Below are 22,650 nucleotides of genomic sequence, written 5' to 3'. Positions count from 1 at the left end.
AAATGATTTGCATGAGCTCGGACTGTAGAAATTCCACTGGTGCTCGTCTGTTTGAGCGGCCCTCAGGGGACGGGGCCCTGCTATATGTTGCAGCGAGAAGATCAAACTGTGCATGACATAAAATGGAGACTGCGAATGAAACCGGATTGTTGCCATCGTCGGCTGGCTGACAGAACGCTTGAGTAGATGCAGCAGATGCTTCAGGCGTTTAGTGAAGCGCCTTCGGTGCAGCACAACATAATTGAGCACCAGATATAATGCGAGGCATCCACAAATAAATAATGTATTTATTTACCGGGTCTATTATGAAATCATTTGTCCACTTCGCTACTTACATACTCTGTTCATTTAAATAACTCTCTAACATCTCTTTTGTTGTAATATTTGATTGCACAAGATATGCTGATGTGTGGGCGATGCAGTGGCGAAGTAGGTAAAGCTGTCGCCTCACAGTAGGAAAGTCGCTGGTTCGAGCCTTGGCTGGGTCAGTTGGCGTTTCTGTGTGGAGTTTGCATGTTCTCTTCACATTCGCGTGGGTTTCCTTCGGGTGCTCCAGTTTCCCCCACAGTCCAAAAACATATTGTACAGGTGAATTGGGTAGGCTTAATTGTCCGTAGAGTATACGTGAGAATGAGTGTGTATGGATGTTTCCCAGAGATGGGTTGCGGCTGAAAGGGGATCCGCTGCATGAAACATATGCTGAAGTTGGCAGTTCATTCTGCTGTGGTGACCCCAGATTAATAAAGGGACTAATCCTAAGAAAATGAATGAATGAATCAGGGTTCAATGCTAAGGATTTTTTCTACTGGCCCGATTGGACCAGTGGTTATTTGCCCTGCCAATATTTTCACTGGCCCCACCAAAAAAAAAGTTAATAGCTATTTCTTAGCCACAAATTTTAAAAAAATGTGTCAAAATGTTTGTGAATCTAGAATTTAAATATTTAAAAGATGATAATAAATGTATAATGAGCAACATTTTAAGTGTTTTGCAAACAAAAGTAGCAAACTGTGCAGGTATTTTATTGCAAAACAAAAAATGGCTGACCTGCCAAACTGATGGCAAACTTTACAAAACATCTCTTCTTTTTTTTAGTCGTGGTGTACCCTCGTAAATGTCTGCTTCCAAGACGTTGGAATCAAACGTTTTCTTTTAGCATCATCACTTGATGTTGCCACCTTGTTGCTGTCTCTTTGCAGTACTGGTTGTTACAGAAAAAAATAGCATGCTTACAACATCCAATCAGATAAGAGGAACCGAGAAGTCAGCATTTAAAGGTTTGTAAACACTTAAAACACAAAAAACGGTTTCTGTCTGTATTTGCACGCAATTGACAAATAGTCAAATAGTCACAGGCAAATTAAACTTTAGTGACAGGGCATCAGTGGCCCGATCGGGCCAGTAACGATGCTGTATGCTGTATCTCACACGCTGGCCCCGGGCCATCGGGCAGTCCGTATTGTTGAGCCCTGTGAATGCTGATGTGTCCGCCATCTTGGAACAGTTACCTTTGGTTTTAAAACCACCGAGATTTAAAGAAAACGTTGAAATCTGAGAATGTGTTCAGTTGTGATTATGTGACCCTGGACCACAAAACGAGTGGCTTTAAACGCAGTTGTCTGGCAGCAGTATGTAAGTATAGCCAGTCTCTATTAGTAAAATATTATTAATATTATTTTTATAATCACACTTCAACAAAACAGTTTGCAGAAACACTTTGATTGAGATTCTCGTGTCATCACAGAGGAAAAGCCACACCCATTAGTGATGAGCTCTCGCTTATTTGTATAAACAGCCCTGAGTTGGAAGCAGCCATCTGCCATTAGAATTTTCACACTGTACCTGCTGAAATTAATGGCAGCGACTAAGTCTCAATCCCAATTCTATATTTTTGTTTATCTTCTGGAAATCACTGAAGGCAATTATATCATGTTATCATAAGGATATAATCTAGAAGTCATCTATATGAAAACAACATTAAAATATACCAGACACGGTAAAAGCTAAATCCCAGCAACTAGATCTTTCTGACAGGGTATTCCAGTGCCATACGTGAAAGTATGTTGTGGGACTGCTATATAAGAGTTATTAATCATGGGTCGCCACAGCGGAATGAACCACCAACATGTTTTGCACAGCGGATGCCCTTCAAGCTGCAACCCATCACTTGGAAACACCCATACACTCTAATTCACACACATATACTACGGACAATTTAGCTAACCCAATTCACCCATACCACATGTCTTTGGTCTGTGGTGGAAACCTCAGCTCCTAAGAAAAAACCCACACCAACATGGGGAGAACATGCAAACTCCACACAGAAATACCAACTGACCTAGCCGAGGCTCGAACCAGCAACCTTCGCCACCAATTTAGTGGCTAATTCTAATGAAGATAAATTCAGATAGCGTTGTAGCAGCACTGACTGTTCCAACATGGATGACAGTTTATGTATAGGTGCTAATGATATATTTGGCTTTTACAGGTGTGAGGGAGTGGGACAAACTGTCACTCAAATGAGATCCACCAATAGCAAGCCACAACCATTCAACAATTCAAACAATTGCTGATTGACGAACCCAAGTCTTATATCCAACATTCTTTCTTATTTGCTTAGCTGCTTCAGATACAAAATGGAGGAAAAGACTACAACTTCTGTTTCAAAATTCAAATTGACATATTCTTCTCGTAATAACTTATTTTTTAGGTTAAACCCAACATTAATCTGCAATAAAGGCAGACTATGGATTCACAAAACCTGCGTGCAGACATCTAAAACATGTGTGGGGATCAGTGCAAGAGCAATAAGGATTTTTAGGGGCATTATGATGGTGAAACTGAAACACAAGTGCCCCCAAAAGCCCCTCATTCTCCCTGCGGATTTACATTTAGACTTGAGTGCAATTTCAGGTTTACGCACATTCGCAACACAGTGTTTATTTCTTAACTGTGATTGAACATGTTTATACAGAACTTTCATGCAGTAAAACCATTTGCCTCACAATCATCAGGCACAAACATGTCAATGTGATGTAATCTAACTTAATACTTCAATACACGTGATTGATATAGTTGATCGGGAAAAACCTATTTAACACTCAACATTCAGCACATTCAAGTCTGGTTTGACTCTAAAGAGATACACACAAATGTCTACAGGAGCATAGAGTTTAGTAATAAAACATTTTATTTATAATACAATTACTTTTGAAGAGATTTTAAGCAGGTCAATTTGGACACGGGTATGTATTGAGCACTTTTAGCCAAAAATATTTATTGTACAAATATCTATAAAGTCAAACATTTCAAACACACCTCTGAAGCTGAATTTTGAAATTAACTTGACCATATGCTGGCAAATCATTCTTCACTCTCAGAAATAAAGGTACACGAGCTGTCACTGGGGTGGTACCCTTTCAAAAGGTACACATTTGCACTCATAGGGTCCATATTGGTACCTCAAAAGTATTTATTAGTACCAAAAAAATTTAAGAGGAACACTTTTGTACTTTTTAGGCACTAATACTTGAGGTATTAATATGGACCTGCACGGTACAAATTTGTACCCTTTAAAAAAGTACCACCCCAGTGACAGCTTGCGTACCTTTATTTCTGAGAGTGTATGATAAAATGTTGATGATTTAATTATCTGAAAGTGCATATTTATGCATATAAAAAAAAATTATTATTTATATTTATTTTGGTTTGATAACTTTTAAGAGTAATTTGTATGTGTTTTTAATTTTTGCTATAAATAAATGTGTGGAATTCATCAATTCTAAATGAGTTATACTTTTAAAGTAGGAATGCTCCTTTCGGGGTAATTTCGCCAACCGACAACCACTGCTTGTTTACTTAATATCAATAGTTTACTGGTCAAATTAATTATTATTTATTATCAAAAATAATTGATGTGTCTGTTTTGTGTCTGACTCATTAAATATTGCACATTAAAATACAGATTTATTTTAACATGCAAACATATTAACAACAGAACATCTTCACATGCCTGCAGTGTTTTCAACAGCACAGAGATAAAGAATAAACTAAATAAAAAGAATAAAATAAACGGGCCTGCCCTGGATATTTTTTACTTAAATTACAAATTTAGATTACAAAACGAAAACATTGACTGAATCCTATTTAGGAACCAGCATAGGCTGTTTTTTTTCCGACTGACGTAACCATTTATTTTTACTCAGGGTTAACTTTTATTTCAACTGCGAGCACACAGCACGCAACGGCAAAAACGCGAGGCGCACAGAGTGCATAAACAACGCGCAAAACACTCACAGCCATTAAGGCGGGGTGGAGGATGGCGATGCCGTGTTTAATTTAAGATTAAATATAAACACTAAAGCAAAGTAAATAATTTTACACTAAGAGTGCAAAAACTGTATACTAGATTAAATACTCTATCACCACTGCCAGGTCATATTTAGCATAAATTTAATTTTTCTTTAAACTGACATAAGTAAAAGTTAACATTTTCCCCACATGAAATTCACGAAGGAAAGTGAATGTTTTGACACCCTGGAATGATGATGATGATAATAATAATAATAATAGTAATAATAATAATAATAATAATAATAATAATATTAAATGTCACTTAACTCCTGTCTGTTGCCTTACTAAAATGAGTGTTTAAGTGTTTAATTTAACCCACATCAGCGTTAAAAAAAAGTATATGTCTTAGATTTTTAACACTATAACACTACAGTGGCTTACACCAGAAATTCAACACCCCTCAATTTGCTGTGCAGCTGCAAAATTTGGTTTAGTTGAAAGACTTTAGGATTTTTAATAATAAAAAAAAATCTTCAGATTCAGATGGATGTGGACTGCAAATAAAAGCTAAACAGAGTTTGAATATACTTTATTACGTTTAACTTGAGTAGTTACTCTTGTCACGCTGTGAGGGTGAGTCCCAGAAGCGGGACTTTGCGGGCCAGTTGGATAGAGATCAATACTCATCTCGCCCCCAAAGTCCCGTCACTGAAATCACAATGCTTTCTTATATGGCCATTCAAACGTTGACAACTAATGTTAAACATCAGTTATGCCTAAAGTCTTCATTTCTTCTATATATAGGCATGGGGCGATAACGGTTTTTAAGGTATACTGCGGTTTGGAAAAGTAAATTTTTTAAAACCAGCGAAATTTTCGGCTATACTGTTCCAATGGTATGTGTAAGATTTTTTTATTTACTTTTTTTTTGGTTTCAGCACAGCAGCATCTCCAGCAGAAAAGATATACAAAAATGCCATTTTAAATTGTAATGAAATCAGTGTTTTTAAAAATAATGAAGAGAGCAGAAGTCAATCATTTATTTGAATTATTCAGCCTGACATGTTTACTGCTCCAAAATATAATATAAATGTTTCATATAAAACATAATTTTTTTTGTTCAAAGAGGGAAAAAAAGGTTGTTGTTTTTAACCCAGACATTTAAAAAGAATATATTTTAGAGCAGTAATCACAATACCTTAAAACTGTAACACTGTAAAACCGTGATATTTTTATGCAAGGTTATCTTACACCGGCCCATGCCTAATATATACTATACTCCATACCATAGTATCAGCTTCAGTGGACCTATAGCTGATGACAAAGACTAACCACATCACTTATTTTCTTACAGATGGGTCCCTATATATATATATATATATATATATATATATATATATATATATATATATATATATATATATATTAGGGATGCACAATATAGCATTTCAGCTTCGATATTGCAAAGTACACATCCGCAAGACATCTTTATGCCTTAAAGAACCATCCCAATTAATCTAAATTAACTAATTTGATAACATTTTAGGCACCTAATCTCATTATTGCTTACTAACAAGCATGTTATTGAGATATTGGCTGCTTAATGATACTTATTAAGTACATGTTCTGTATGATCTTATTCTACAAAGCTAACCCAATACCTAAACTACCTTAATATCTTATAAGGAGCCAATTATGATTTTACTGAAGCAAAAGTTATAGGTAATGGTTTGCTAATACCGAGAACTGAACCTGAAATAAAGTACGACTATAATTCCTTCAAATAGTGCTGTTCAATCATTTGATGAAGTCATTTAGATACAGTATATCACAATATATATAGCAGAAAAATGAAATATTGCATTGTCCAATTTTTTTCCAATATCGTGCAGCCCTAATATATATATATATATATATATATATATATATATATATATATATATATATATATATATATATATATATATATATATATATATATATTTCCTAATATCGTTTTTGATTTGTTTTTCTTCACAAACTTTCTTTTGGCAGTTTTTTAGGGTCTTTATGGATCATCATTACCAGGAATCGTAATGGATTTCAAATTGTTAAACAAAAACAAAAGTATATATGTTTGAAGAGTTCAGATGCAAAAACCTCTAAGTGCCGTCGGAAATTTCAGTGGCAAACGAACATTTTTCTCAGTCTCCTTAGTTTATGTGGATTTATTTCACTTTAAAAATCATAAAAAGAACTTATCTTTTGCCATAAAAGTGAAATTACTGAACCTACACATAGGAGCCTTATAAAAATGCTCATGTTAGAAGAACATTTCAAATGGCATTTAGAGGTTTTTACATCTGAACTCTTTATATATTTATACATATGTACAGTTGAAGTCAGAATTATTAACCACCTGTTCATTTTTCTCCCAATTTCTGTTTAACGGAGGGGAAAAAAAATTTTAACACATTTCTAAACATAACAGTTTTAATAACTGATTTATTTTTTCTTTGCCATGATGACAGTAATTAATATTTGACTAGATATTTTTCAAAACACTTCTATACAGCTTAACAGTGACTTTTAAAGGCTTAACTGGGTTAGGATAACTGAACAGTGATTAGGATAACTAGGCAGGTTACGGTAATTAGGCAAGTCGTTGTAAAAAGATGTTTTTTTTTCTGTAGACTATCTACAGCTTAATGGGACTAATAATTTTGACCTTAAAATTGTTTTTTAAAAATGTAAAACTGATTTTATTCTAGCTTAAATAAAACAAATAACACTTTCCCCAGAAGAAAAAAATTTTATTAGACATACTGTGAAAACTTTCTTGCTTTGTTAAACATCATTTGGGAAGTATTTTTAAAAGAATTCAAAGAGTGTTTAATAATTCTGATTTAAACTGTATATATATATATATATATATATATATATATATATATATATATATATATATATATATATATATATATATATATATATATATAGTTGAAATCAGAATTGTACTGTATCCCATTTCCTTCTTTTTTAAAAACTGCATACCTGGGTGTTATTTAAAAAAAATATTTTCCCGAGTTGACATGCCAATAAGTCAGTAAGTATTAAAGACATATCAAAATCCATTTTTGGTTCTAGTTCTCAATAAACTTTCTTTTGTAATCTCTTAAGTATGGCCACTTTCAAGGATATTTCTGACTCAATCCGGCTCTTTGTCCAGACTAAATTTTACCCTAATTCAGTGGGGAAAACTAAATGTAGGTCAATTTACAATCAATGAATTAAAAGAGGAACAGAATATATCTGGTCTGCCTCTATCAAACGCCGTAGCCTATATTGCGGAACGCGTGACACAAATAAACTTGAACATGACAAACACCACGCATGTCCAATGTCTTTCTCTAAAATATTTGACCACTAATCAAAGCAATAGTGACCTTCTCCGGTAATGGCACCAAGTGAAGGAAAAAAAAAATCACACACATAATTAAACCGGCTACAAAATCAATCGAACTTCACCTGTTTTCAAGCATGAAGGCTTTCTAAAGCTCCATCAAGATCTTTGTGTTAAGAGAGACAGCCGGGCGTCAATTGAGTCCCAGACAGTGTGTTCGACTCCCCAGAGAGTTCAGGTACTCTCTCAGACACAATCTGTCTGCCTCTGTCTGCGAGCAATACCCGCCAAAAGCAGCAATATGCGACTAAAACATCAGGCTGTTGCTTTAAAAGAACGCACATCACGTTGGCGATCTCTATCCGCTATTCTCCTTTTCCATTCGAACGCCAATTCCCCCATTGTAACGGCTAAGCAGAATGCCTATTATGACATCATCAATGGAATTTATAAGTATTCTACCCGCTGCCCCGATTCCGATCACACCTGCCGCTGAAAACGCGCGCACATCCATGTAACATATCTGGAAACTTACCTCGCCACGAATAAAGCGCAGCGCGACGGAATGAAACATCTGGCCGGCTTGAATCAGATGTTGTCTTCTTTAAGTGCACGCCGTACGTGCTCCTGCTGGCGAGATGAGCAGGCGTCTCGAGGAGCCAGACTGACTCTGTGCATGTTAAGATCTCTCTGCTCGTGCATTGCTTCATGGTCACGCTACTAGGTAAAGCAGGGGCCGCGCATGGGGGAGATGCCATTTTCAGCAGCGCACGCCAATTGTGCGCAAAACCCCGAGCCGCCGACACTCACCATTTAGTCTATTAATGATCTTCAATGGGTGTCAGTATGTAAATATCTACTCTGACTCGCTGCCTTTTTTCCTTTTGCTTTAAAAGGGAGCGACGTCTAAACACGTGGAAGATAAAACATATGGAGCTGGCAGTTTCTCTTTTCCTAGAAGTCATTTCCAAATTTAGAAACTAGGAAGGGACGTTCTTAGAAACCCCAGAGTGGTTATATGACCGAGTTTACTTTGCAGCCTTTTTATTTTCCTCTTATAGATTTTAGTCATAGTTTTCATTCATTTACTTGCGTAATGTCATGTTAGCTAAATGTGAAGACAACACTTATTTCTATTATGTATTTAAGCATATATTATACATAGTTGTGTATGAGTGATGCTTACACGAAAATGTCAGGAGCCAGACATACGAGCGTTTTTAAATGTATGAAAATATGTGATTTATTAATCTGCAATCAAACCTGTAGGATTACGGCACAGATTTGTTGCTCTATGTCGCCCTCTGTTGCTGAAATTGTAGTAGTGCCTTCTTTGGGATGTATTAAAAGTCAGTGACGTCACACTGACAGTGACGACAACCACTCTTCCGGGTTTCTCAGACAAAGTGCGAGGTTGATTATGTAGTATCTAGTTTGTAGATTAATTAATTCATTCATTCTCCTTCAGTTTCAACTTCCCTTTATTCATCAAGGGTTTCCACAGCAGAATGCACTGCTAACTCATACACTACTGATAATTTTATTCATTCATTCATTCTCTTTTTGGCTTATTGCCTTTATTTATTAGGGGTCACCAGCAGAATGAACCGCCAACTCATCCAGCATATGTTTTACGCAGCGGATGCCCTTTCAACTGCGACCCAGTACTGGAAATACATTCACACACATACACTACGGCCAGTATCATTCATTCATTCATTTTCGGCTTAGTCCCTTTATTCATCAGGGGTTGCCACAGCGGAATGAACCGCCAACTTATCCAGCATATGTTTTACACAGCGGATGTCCTTTCAGCTGTAACCCAGTACTGGAAAACATCCACACACATACACTACAGCCAATTTCATTAAATCATTTTATTTTTGGCTTAGTCCCTTTATTCATCAGGGGTTGCCACAGCGGAATGAACCGCCAACTTATTCTGCATATGATTTACTAAGCAGATACCCTTCCAGCTGCAACCTGGTACTGGGAAACATCCATACACATACACTACGGCCAATTTAGTTTATTCAATTCACTTATAGCGCATGTCTTTGGACTGGGGGAAACCTGAGCACCACGAGGAATCCCACACAAACACAGGGAGAACATGCAAACTCCACACATAAATGCCAACTATAGCTTGATCCAGTGACGTTCTTGCAGTAAAATGACAGTCAGTGCTAACCACTAAGCCACCATGTAACCTCTATGTAGATTAATATACAGCCTAATCTTGATTGTTAACAACTATTAGTTATTATTAATGTTAAGATTTTTAAACACGTTTAAATTATATAGTCGTTTATTTTTTATATATAATTTAACGTAACAGAACTACAAGTGTTTTTTTTTTTATTTAACATTGACTGTTTAGTCCTAACTATAGGCAAAAGTAGCTTACATTTTTTTTTGTGTGTGTGTTTGCGCCATCGGAACTAGGAATCTTCTAGTTCTTGGGGGAACTGAATTATCTCATTTACCAAGGCCTGACTCTGCATAACAGAAACCCCTTCAGGTATCAAAAGCAATAGGATTGGGTGAATATGTGACATGCAAAACACCTGCCCCGTACTTGACAGTTTTACAGGACATATTCAGAAAAACAGATGCTAGCATCATTGAGGCTCTGCCACCAACTGTCATTGTGTTTTTGCTCAGCGTCGATGATATGTCATACGAGTTGTTGTTGGTCATTTAGTCTCTTTGTCCACCGTTCTGCATTCCTCCATTATGACCAAACTCACAACAAAAACACTGCTCAGATCACAGCGTCCAACATGTCGCTGTCATGATTGAATAGTGAAGGAACAAACTAACTTGTAGTTAAAAATTCTTCATTCATGCCCACAGATGAACTAAAATGAGTAAACAAATGGTAGGCTACATTAATGACCGTATAATTTACTTAAACGAGAGAGCAAAAATTGTAATTTGTGGCCATGATTTATTTACACATACATTGAGTGTAATTTTTGTGTCAATTTTGTTTGTTTTTTGTAGCATTAGCATATAGCTGAGGAGATTCAAACTTTGCATTGTCATAATTTGTAGAGGTAATCGCATTACTGCATTATTGTCGAGCAATGATAATCACATGTAGGCTGTTGATCCATGAGATTTATTGTAATTTATTTAGTAACTTCAACATAACCCCTGTTTGTACATACCATTTTTTGATTGTTGTTCACAAGATCGTGAGGTAAACCAGCAGATGGATCATCATGACGTTGATTTTCATATATTGCTCACTACCTCCACACATTTTATGTTTTATAGAAATGTTGTGGATTAAAAGGCACGGACGGGGTTCGAACCCGCGATCTTCGGTTTACGAGACCGACGCCTTACCACTTGGCCACCGCGCCTGCGCTGTGAGGACATTGTTTCCCTAATTAAATTCCTGACATCAACAAGAGTCAAGTAAAGCGGATGGAAACTCATAAATCATCGAATGATTCCCGCATCACAAACCGCTTATAGGGGTTTCGGGTAATTATTAATTAAAACACTCAGCTATCCATGATTGTTTAGGTTTTTATTAGCACAATGGGTCGTTGGTTTTAGTATATAAGACTGATGCGGGATACAAAACATTGTTATCCTCAGCTAGAATCATGTCCACTTGATGTTTCCCGTTTAAGTTACGTTTCTGGCTTATTACGTTTTGGACTATTTTGATACTCGTCGTATTAAATGTGTCTTAAAAACATACAACTTGTAATTTGTGTCCTCTTTAGCCCAGAAGATTCCGGGTTCCTTTCAATGAGTCGTTCAAACCAATTCGCAAAGGGTTGATTCATTAGAGTCGATAATGATGACTCCATTCGGGATCTGATGTACACCAAATATCTCATGTGTGATGTAATGTGATTATGAGCTACACATATTTGAGACATTCACGCGATTACACAGACCACTAAAGATTAGTTTGTGTTTATTTTTTTCAATTGGATTTGCATAACGTGTCAGTTTGTTCAGAATTAGTTCATTGCAGTGAGTTATCCGAGTGAATCGATTCACTAAAACGATTCGGACTCCCAAAGGCTGAAAGCTCACCTCGATTGCTTATTCTCGTTGCGTATGAATAGCAGCATCCGCCAGGGGAGGCTGTTGAATCGTGCCTTTACTTTAATCAACCGTGGCAGAGAGTTTATGTCATATACAACTGAGACTGTGGAGCTTCTGTCTAGACCTGATGGCAATGATGGAAATCTGGGACAAAAATCTACACAGAAAAATCCTGGATTTAGTCTGTGCTGTTCAAAACAGGTCTTATACAGTAAATTGTTACATTGTGTCGTAATAAACAGGGTAAACACGAAAAGTTACAATGTGTTCAAAATAGTTTTGTGAGATCACCTTAGACAAAAACATTACAAGCTGTCTCTTTATAATGCAGTACACAACCTGTATGTAAATCTTTACATCTAAATGTATATTTAAAAAAACTTAAGTAATATATATGAGATGTATCACCAAACAATGTTAGCACATTAGCATACTGATGTGCTGGTATAAAAAAAAGCCTTATTGTAATTCTACTAGACTGCGTTTATAGTTTGATAGCTTAAGTGTATCAACAACAAAAAAAGCATCCATGAAGTGTCTTAAACACTTTTGTTTGAAGAGCTTCTTTTGCTTTCTCATGGATTCACATCTAACAATGACTCTATATGACTGTAATGGGGTATATGCACACAGACTCTTACTTTCAGTCCTCCAGCCCCAGAGTTTCCGGTGAATTGTCATCCCATACAAAATCTCTGCATTTAAGATCTGATTTCTTTAAAAAAAACATTAATCTTCCCTGCCTGGCTGAGTTATGATATAAAGTGGATATCAGACCAAACAAGAAGCACTGCATTAAGTTATATTTTTCTTTAAAATATTCACACATTTTCTTTTTGGCTTAGTCCCTTTATTAATCCGGGGTCGCCACAGCGGAATGAACCGCCAACTTATTCAGCACGTTTTTACGCAGCGGATGCCCTTCCAGCCACAATCCATGTCTGGGAAGTCTTTAAAATATGAAAAATTAATTTTACCCCTGTATTCTCAATGGAGTTTCTGCACTAGCCTGCTGCTAATGACGGTGCCGCGTTTAAAGTCTTTTGGGTTTTTTTTATGCTTTAAAAACCAAATGGATGCTTCCCAGGTAGCAAAGAATTCTGGCCCAGATTTGGCATAAATCTGACACAGCAGGTATTTATCCAGCACTGGTATACAGCATGTGGGCTAAACATGGCCCATTGGCAGAGGTGGCACCGTCTTTAAGGCGGCACACAATATTTGGGCCAGATGAAAATTGTAATATTTGGCCCAAATGTTATTAATTGATATGTGGGCCCTGTAAGTTTGGCCTATCCTGACCCACTTTTAAAATACTTTTTATTATTTTCGAATAAAGAAAAAAAAATCTACCAATCAGGTCACTTTGAGAAAAAGCACACCCACAGCACACCTAAAGTGCAGTGATTAATGGGTTTATCAATTTTTTATTGCAGTCGTGACACACCAACATATCTGGCCTAGTTCAGGCTCAGCTATTAACTTGGCTGAGACTTGGCCCAGATATGGTCCATGTTTAGCCCTTGTCTGGATGTGAGACTTGATCTAGTCATGTACCATTCACTGCGGCATGTGGGCCAAGCAAAAGCTGATTGTGTGGGCTAAAGATATTTTGCTCTGTGGGTTCTGTCTGTTTAACTGATTCTATTTGAATTATTATGAATCTGAAAATAGTCACATAAACCTTTCACCAGAAGTTCATCATTGGCTGAAAAACACTAGCTTTACATATTGCTAATAATTGCTCATTCAGTGGTAGTTTTGTTCGGCTTTTATGGGGTAAATTTTTCTGTGAGTTCCCACATGTGGCAGAGCAAACAGATATCATTTAAATACCAGTTATAAAGTGACATTTTTACTTTATAACTGGTATTTAAATGATATCTGTTTGCTCTGCCACATGTGGGAACTCACAGAAAAATTTACCCCATAAAAGCCGAACAAAACTACCACTGAATTACTAGTGTACCTGCAATAATAAAATATACACAAGAAAGAGATCGACTGTGATTTACCTTTAGTTCAGTATTGGTTTAGCAGTTGTTTAATGTCTTCTAAGAAAACTGGTGTCTCCTTTTAACAAATTAAGGGAATTCTTATTTGCCTTGTTCAGTCTTGGGGCGTACTCGGGTACAGTCACCTTAAACCATGCCGAAGCGCGCATTGTCCCCCCTCGCCTCTCCCCAGATGGCCCAAGCTTGTGCAAAAAATGCACTCACACTGCATTTTGCCACATGAACCTGAGCACACTTGATGCTCGACGATGCAACTGTTCAGTTTAACAGGAAGAGAAGCTCTCTCACTCAGGATAGAGGACATTGCTTTAGTTATATCGTTTTAGTGGTTTGGAATGTAGTGACACACAGTCAAATATTTTGCCGAACAGATCCACAACTTTTGACGATCATGAAAGTCCTTATGCTGCAGGTATTATGAGGCTTGCTGAAGGTGCAGCGAGGGTTTTGCATTTTTAATAATCTACGACAGTTTGCGTTCATTGAAAAGTTGGAATGATTAACAAATCCATATGAAACCATCCCTTAAAAGTGACGTTGCTTCTTCAGTTTCGGGCTAAGGTACGCTTTGCACTTACACTATAATCGTATTGCATTAAAGCCCAACCGAACCACGCTCTGGAACACCTCTTCCAACCATGCCTGGGTCCGATTTGAGGCACTCACACTTGTCAAACAAACCTGGAAATAACCTCTATATATACATTTCTGGAGACCGCCAAATACATCCCAGGATATCCCTATGTTTTTTTGCTGTTTTTATTTTTGCGGATACACCAGAGGCGGCTGTGTACGCTGATTAAGATCTCAAATTTCATCAGCCCGATTCGAGGCACTCACACTTGTCAAACAAACCTGGAAATAACCAGTTCGGATAGCACAGTGTGAGTGCACCTTAAGAAGCAGTAACACTACACTGCCCCAAACTGCAAACCCAAGCTTGGCCAAAAAAAAAAAAAGTTTTGAATATCAGTGTTCCAGAGTTCAAGCTTGGTAAATTCTGACCTGTGAATTTGTTACATGAAGGCATAAGACCAATAGAAGATCAAACGGACCCCGCTGTACAGAAATGTATAATATGGAGGAATCCCTTGTTTGAGCAGGGTCACAACTTCCTTTTTCATCCTAGCCCTTTTCACAGCACTGTCCGAACAAATTTGTCTAGTGTGATTTTGGCTTTATCCACTTGTTTAGTGTGACGTCATGCAAAGCTGCGTCCGCGTCCAAGGGCTATATCAAACTGAATGTGGAGACTCAATGAATGGTAATAATAAATGTTTACAAAGTGCTGTAAGTGCTTTTTTTTTACAAAAAAAAAAAAATACTAATACTACTAATACTTCCCTTCTTAGACTTTACAGACCTGAAACTTGCCTATAGCACTTATTCATTGTTGCTCTTAGTTGTGTAAATTGCTTCCTTGTCCTCATTTGTAAGTCGCTTTGGATAAAAGCGTCTGCTAAATGACTAAATGTAAATGTAAAGGCTGTAATACTTTGGAAAATCACGATCGCAATATATAAATCCATGCCTAATATCCGATGGGCAGAAAGTGATTACATTTTTATAAATTGTTAAAATTTTGGTATTTGTGATGCAGCAAGTCCAGAGACTGTTGTGTACACCATGATTTTAAATAAAATTCACTTCAATGTGTGATTGGACTAAAAAGGGGTCATAAACGGATATTTTCTCAATTCAAGTAAGTAGCGATTTGGACCCGGAAACAGTATTCCATACATCACCGATACTTCAAGCGAATAGCCTTTATGGTTGATTATTATAAGGTCTCTGCCACGGTCTAATGTTGGAACAAAGTAGATTGACCCGTCAATTAATATAAGCAACAGTAGGCTACGTTTTTATTAAACACTACTGTAATTTACATTAAATGTCCTTTAATGAACAATAACATTTAATAAATATGAAGCTTCCTAGAAAATCTGTCATAAGATCAATGGCTAAGTTTTCACAGAGAATATAACAACTCAGGCTCATTCTGAAAACAGACCTCTATATATACATTTCTGGAGACCGCCAAAGACATCCCAGGAGCTACGTTTTTTTTGCTGTTTTTGTTTTCGCGAATACACCAGAGGCAGTTGTGTACGCTGAGTGAGATCTCAAATTTCACTCGCGAGTGCCATTCGTGCCTGCTATTCTCTTGTATATCTACCACGCAGTCGCCTGACTGACTGAATGACCCCTTTCCTAAACCCCACCAATAGTGTTTTAAATAACACAGATTGACCCGCCCACCCACTTTCTAAAACTCAATCTACAAATTTAAAAAGCAATTCAGAAAAAGCCCTTGCCGGATTTTTTACCATCTTTTAAGATTTTACCACGTTCTCACCCTGTTATTTACTTGTTTATTTTATTTTTTTTAATTCTGTTTTTGTCTTACCTTATTCTTTTTAGAATTGCTCTTGAACCCTGAAATTGTGGTCATTAGGGTTAAGCTGATAGACGATGTCATCGTCCATCGCCGATGGCCAATAGACAAGACAATGCTAAGCCAGCATCTCCGATCCTCCGCCCCGCCCCCGTCGCAAATGGCTCACGAAAAATACACACTCAGACCCCATTTATACTAATATGTCTTAGTATTAAAATGGCATTTTAGTACGAAAACGATCCACATCCAAACTGTTTTACCTAGCATTTCTGAACAATAATAAAATGCAACCATATGTACTTCTGGCTACATAATTCACGATCTCTAAAATTGTATATAGGGGTACGTTTTCAGAATGAGCCTATGTTGGATTTTAATACGTAAAACTGAAGATTGTAATCTATCTGTTCTAAAACAAATAACAGATGATTCTGGCTAAATATTCTCTCTAAAAAATCCTTGATATACCCAAAAGAAATTAGATCTCACATTTAACTACAAAAGAAAGACACATGCAGACTCCAAAATAAGTGTATGTCAGAAGGTTGCTCTTGATGGGGAATAAGAGGCTGGATGACTGCTGACGAGCTGGAAGTCCTGTCTCTGAATTCAAATAGGCACTCTCCTTATAGTTAAACCACGTATTTGCAAAGTTGAACAACTACAATGTTTCCTTTAAAAAATATTTAAAAAATAAAACTATTGCATGCACAACCCTTGCACGCACTTCACATCACTGCAACCACTGCACACACAATCAATGCACACTTAAGACCATTTAATTTCTATAAGATCTATGAGTATTTCTCAGCAATAAATTATATATATATAGGAGTTTGCATGTTCTCCTTGAATACAACTGCATTCATTTATTATTATTAATCCACTCCACTAAATTATATCAGCATTCATCAACTAAGAGAAGAACAACACTAGATCTTTGTGTGGTTTTGTCAGATTCAGAAGTGTGGGAGGGTAAACTGTAGTTTATTCTTACTCATCGTATACATGTCTGAATCCATAAATAAACCCTCACAGCTTGTATTTATGTTGCAGCTTCCTATATGTGGTTGTCTTCAGTGCCTATGGCATAGATCATGTGACATAAGAGTAATTATCCTAAAAACATTTTAAATATACATTTTAAAGTATATTTAAATATTCAAACTTGTAATTATAAAATGTTTCACACACATATGTACATACACACATATATATGTATGTATACATGGAATTTTCCCCCTTTTTCTTACTGTATTTTAACAAAAGAATATTCCAGACTTTTGACTGGTTGTGGATAAAACAAAGTTAAAGCACATCACAAAAACACCCATTAATATAATTTAAATATTATGAACACCCTGTACTTTAATATAATTTACAGTTTTTTCAAACTGCTTATACACTAAATCTTTTCATGTCACACAATTTCTGAAACAGCTCACTCAAAATGCCAAACTACACAGCAAATCTCCAAAATAAAAGCTGTTTCTTAGCCTTGAAGTTTTTAATTGTATAAAACATTTTTCTCAAAACACGTCCCCCCTGTATTCTTATTCTGGAGAACATACTTTCGCTTTACATATGTTTTTTTTTTACATTTTTACATACACTAAAAAACTGCGCAATTTAAAAAAAAATTTCTGGCTGCTGAGGTGCCGGAAAAAAAACATAAAATGATGGCTGTTAAATTACAGAAATTTACCAGTATTTTACATTTAAGGACATTTCTGTAATTTAACATCTGTTATTCTACGGTAAATTTCTGTAATTTAACATCAGTTATTCTACTGTAAATTTCTATAATTTAACGTCTATTATTCTCCGGTAAATTTTTGTAATTTAACATCTGTATTTTACGGTAAATTTTTGTAATTTAACATCTGTTATTCTTCGGTAAATTTCTGTAATTTAACGTCTGTTATTCTACGGCAGGGGTCACCAATCTCATTCCTGGAGGTCTGGTAGCCTGCAGGGTTTAGGTCTAACTTGCCTCAATACACCTGTCTGGGTGTTTCAAGTATATGTAGTAAGACCTTGATTAGCTTGGTCAGGTGTGTTTGATTAGGGTTAGAGCTAAAATCTGCAGGACACCGGACCTCCAGGAACAAGTTTGGTGATTCCTATTCTACGATAAATTTCTGTAATTTAATATCAAAATTTGCATGGTAAATTTATGTAATTTAATATACATTATTCTCTGGTAAATTTCTGTAATTTATTTGTTGCATTTCCCATTTACTGCTCTCTAAGTTTTCCCAACTTTGACGACTTCCGCTATTTTGCAATCCAAAATTGTGAAAAGGGTCTATAGATAAATAAATAAACATGCTGTGCTATGCAGAATTAAAAAAAAATAATAATTTAACAAATAATGAAATAAAAAATAACGAGTTAAGTAGTGAGGAAACATATCACTTAAAGTAAACTGAATTTAAAGTATTGTGTGAAATCCCCAGCTGACGGAAAAAAACCCCCATAAAATTACAGATTTTTGTTTACAGTGTAGAGTATGTTTATGTTTTTGTTGTATGCTACTGTACACACCATTAATGTTTGGACTAATATTATAATACTATAATATTTTCTGTTTCTACATGCCATTGGTGTTTACAGTGTACTTTTTTCCCCCTCATATTAATTTTACTGTAGAACATTGTATTGAAATGTAGATAAAAGCCAATTGAAAGAACAAAGATCTTTAGATTTAGAACAACAGTGTTTACATGATATGTCCAAACATTCAATATCATGTAAGAAGTGTTTGCCATTTGATGCTTCATTCTGATGTGTGTTTGTGGCATTTTGAATGTAGTTTTACAGTTTAAAGGTGTGGCAAATGTGAAGCATTTTGTGTGTGCAGTTTTGGGAATTGTGTGTAGAATTTGGAAAAAAGGTGACGCTGTTTTGAAAATGTGTTTGAGAGAAAACTGTAAATTGCATATTTCTATAGAAAATCTCATGACTATTTTTTAAAATGGATTTCCAGATCCCTGTTGAAATCCCTTTTACAAAAGCATGCAGCCCTTCTAACATGCAAACCATTGAAGATCATTATTTTGCACACACCTAAACCATTTCACAGCAGTCATTTTACATTTGAATATGATATATGCCTATATCTCAGCAGTCAATTCCATATTCTTATCCGTAGAAATCCATATTTTTGAGCACTGCATTGCCTAGATTATGCACCTTCCACCATTTCTGTCATTTGCATTTGTAGCCCATCTCAATGAGGCTCATAAATTTGTATTAGAAATAGAACTTTGCCATCCCTAAGTACAACCACATCTGTTTATTATTCATCCATTCCAATGACTAGATCGTATCAGCATTTATAACCCAACAGAAGAGCAACACTGGATCTTATATTGGTTTTTGCGGTATTTTGTCAGTGCGGGTAAACCCTTGTCGCTGAACTCATTGTATACTTTTGCTTCCTCTGTGTCTGAATCCATAAATAAACCCTCATGGCTCGTATTTATGTTGCAGCTTCCTATATGTGGTTGCCTGCACTGCGGATCTCACACCTCTTCATGCAAGCGTAAGGTAAAAAAAAAAAGGTTTTGAGTAGCACAGATGGTTTGGTCAGATGCACTCCTTATATCTCTGTGTCCTTTAATCTTCTCTTGTTTTGTGTGCGCTCTTTCATGGCAGGCCCGGGCTCCAATCTTACAGCCTGAGGGGAGGAATAAACAAGAGTCTCTGGGAGTCTCAGAGTCGCCGGGAGGGGGAGAGCAGCACAAAGATGGGGGTGGGAAGGCAAGAAGAGCTCATTTTTGTTGCTGAAACCTGATCACGCCGAGCTCTTGACTGAGATTTCAGAGCGAATACAGGAAAGAAACTGTACAGGCGAGGGGTGCATTTTGAATAACGCTCTGTAAGTGATATATTTTCAAAGCGATGTGTGATATCTGCCCATATGGACGGTGTTTGTGCTGCTTTTGATGTATATTAGTGTAGACCAAGATGAAAAAGGGGGGCTGTAATGATATTCGTGGTCCTTAGGTTTCACAGTGGTCATAAATTTCATTTGCGTGAGATTTTACAGACTTTTACACAAATGTCAAGAAAGGCAAAGATCTGAGACGGGTAATGTAGATAGATAGATTCATTCATTCATTCATTCATTCATTCATTCATTCATTCTGACCCTACCATCTGAATGTCGCAGACCAGGCAGGCAACATATTTCCAATCTTCTATTGTTCAATTGTGAATTGTTGCCTCAGTTTCCTGTTCTAAGCTTACAGGAGTGGCACTCGGTGTCGTCTTCTGCTGCTGTAGCTCATTTGCCTCAAGGTTGGATGTGTTGTGCTTTCAGAGATGCTCTTCTGCATACCTCGGTTGTAACGAGTAATTATGTGAGTTACAGTTGCCTTTCTTTCAGCTGAAACCAGTCTGGCCATTCTTCCTTGACCTCTGGCATCAACAAGGCGTTTGCACCCACACTTACTGGACATTTTCTCTTTTTCTGACTATTCTCTGTATTCTTTACAGAGATGGCTGTGCGTGAAAATCCCAGTAGATCAGCAGTTTCCGAAATACTCAAACCAGCCCGTCTGGCACCTACAACCATGCCACGTTCAAAGTCACTTAAATCACATTTCTTCCCCATTCTGATTCTCGGTTTGAGCTGCAGCAGATCGTCTTGACCATGTCTACACGCCTATGTAACGGAGGCCAGCTAGTGTGTGCTGTGCAGGTAAACCTCACTCCTCTGACCTCTAAAGGTGCTCTAGCGACAGATGCTAGAGGCCATGGTCTTTAGCCTCCTTGGTAGAGCACCCAACTCCCATGCGGAAGGTCGCTGGTTCGAAACCAGCTCGGAGCGGGTTGGGTGGTGCAGGACCGGTGGGGTTGCACCTAAATGCATTGAGTTGCTGCCATGTGATTGTCTGATTAGAAATTTGCATTAAAAAAGCAGTTAACCGGTGTACCTAATAAAGTGGCCAGTGAGTGCATACCTATATTCCTATAATACCTATAGTATTGCATATGATGATTGATTGACTACATGATAATGACTACAGTTTCTATGCATTGCAAAATAATTGTTTAGACAGAAGGTTAATGTTAGGTCCCATGTGGGACCTGTTTGTATGTGTGTTTGTTATTTGCAGATTCTGCGTGATTGCAGATTGGTGGGTGGGTCATCCCACCTGAGACTCATCGTGGGGTGTTTATAAGAAGTCCGGCATTCTGTCTAGAGGAGCTCGATTAGCCGAACGTCTCTGCTTGGCGCTTTTGTTTTAGTTTGTGTTTGGATCATGAGCTCAGTACACTTCCATACACATGCTTTTCAATACTGACTTTCACCTATACTGACTTTGATTGCTTTAAATACTTTTGTTAATTATACATTTTGTTAATAAATCATTTCTCTTTTCAATTTACCTGGTCCGTATTGTCTCTCTAATGTTGCAACTTTGAGCCGGTTGTAACAGTTAACATTTCAATAAGTAAGATCTATCATAATAAAAAATAATATATACAACACAGCAAAATGATATGCAGGAAATACAAAGCAAAAATCTTCGTTGCAAATATGTTGTTTCTTACTTTTAAAATATGACTTGGTAATAAATTCATTATTGATTTGTCAAAGGGTGACGCAGTGGCACAGTGGGTAACACTTTTGCCTCACAGCAAGAAGGTCGCTGGTTCGATCCTCGGCCCAGTTGGCGTTTCTGTGTGGAGTTTGCATGTTCTCCCTGTGTTCGCATGGGTGTGCTCCGGGTACTCCGGTTTCCCACACAGTCCAAAGACATGCGGTACAGGTGAATTGGGTAGGCTAAATTGTCCGTTGTGAATGTGTGTGTGGATGTTTCCCAGAGATGGGTTGCGGCTGGAAGGGCATCTGCTGTGTAAAAAACTAGCTGGATAAGTTGATGGTTCACTCTGCTGTGGAACCCTGGATTAATAAAGGGACTAAGCGTCAAGAAAATGAACAAATGAATATATTTGCTCAAAAATGACAACACACATATTAGCAAGACACTCTTTCTTTGTCATTCATGGATGGAATCTGACTGTACTCATCAAGTATCAAAGCCGTCACACCACACGTCTTCATGCCAGAAGTGAGCTCTGTGTCATTGGTGGGATGGGATGGGGGGGGGGGGGGGGGGGTGTAAAATCTTTGAGGTGCAGGACTGTATTGTTAAGCAGAATTGATTCAGTCTTCTCAACACCTTTGCTCTCCATTGATCTTCAAATCAATGCAGCGCTGCAATCGCATCACCGTCCCCGAGTCTCGATATCCCTTAATGAGGCGTTTTTATTCATGCAACGGTGGACTTAAAAAAAGCTCGGTCTTTGTGAGAACAGGGAATTCTGAGAATGTCTTCCAGCTGTGAATTATGTTAGGTGAAGCGGTTCACCGTTTGAGGTGAGAAAAGCTTCTCTCTGTAGCTCTTGCGAGACAATTCTGATAGATGATCCTGAGGATAAAATGACAGACTGTCTGCCTTACAAAGGAAAATAGA

At 37.1% G+C, this 22,650-nt stretch overlaps 1 long non-coding RNA gene and 3 other non-coding genes across 4 annotated transcripts; 1 reads left to right on the top strand and 3 right to left on the bottom strand.

Moving 5' to 3' along the window:
- Window positions 1-2,794: 2,794 nt before the first annotated feature.
- On the bottom strand, window positions 2,795-2,883 carry mir365-1 (microRNA 365-1). The gene has a single exon (NR_030130.1). It is a non-coding gene; the product is annotated as a microRNA 365-1 (primary transcript).
- Window positions 2,884-4,926: 2,043 nt separating this feature from the next.
- On the bottom strand, window positions 4,927-5,011 carry mir193b (microRNA 193b). Its single transcript, NR_030106.1, has one exon. It is a non-coding gene; the product is annotated as a microRNA 193b (primary transcript).
- Window positions 5,012-10,971: 5,960 nt separating this feature from the next.
- trnat-cgu (transfer RNA threonine (anticodon CGU)) lies at window positions 10,972-11,043 on the bottom strand. The gene has a single exon. It is a non-coding gene; the product is annotated as a tRNA-Thr (tRNA).
- A 10-nt stretch (window positions 11,044-11,053) lies between these two features.
- Window positions 11,054-21,557, top strand: LOC141381268 (uncharacterized). The gene is made up of 3 exons (XR_012401177.1): window positions 11,054-11,167; window positions 19,655-19,711; window positions 19,820-21,557. It is a non-coding gene; the product is annotated as an uncharacterized lncRNA (long non-coding RNA).
- Window positions 21,558-22,650: the final 1,093 nt, after the last annotated feature.

This window comes from Danio rerio, chromosome 3 (assembly GCF_049306965.1).
Source record: "Danio rerio strain Tuebingen ecotype United States chromosome 3, GRCz12tu, whole genome shotgun sequence".
Lineage (NCBI taxonomy): Eukaryota > Metazoa > Chordata > Actinopteri > Cypriniformes > Danionidae > Danio > Danio rerio.
Note: the sequence above shows the minus strand (reverse complement) of the source record. Positions and strands in the feature narration are given on the sequence as shown.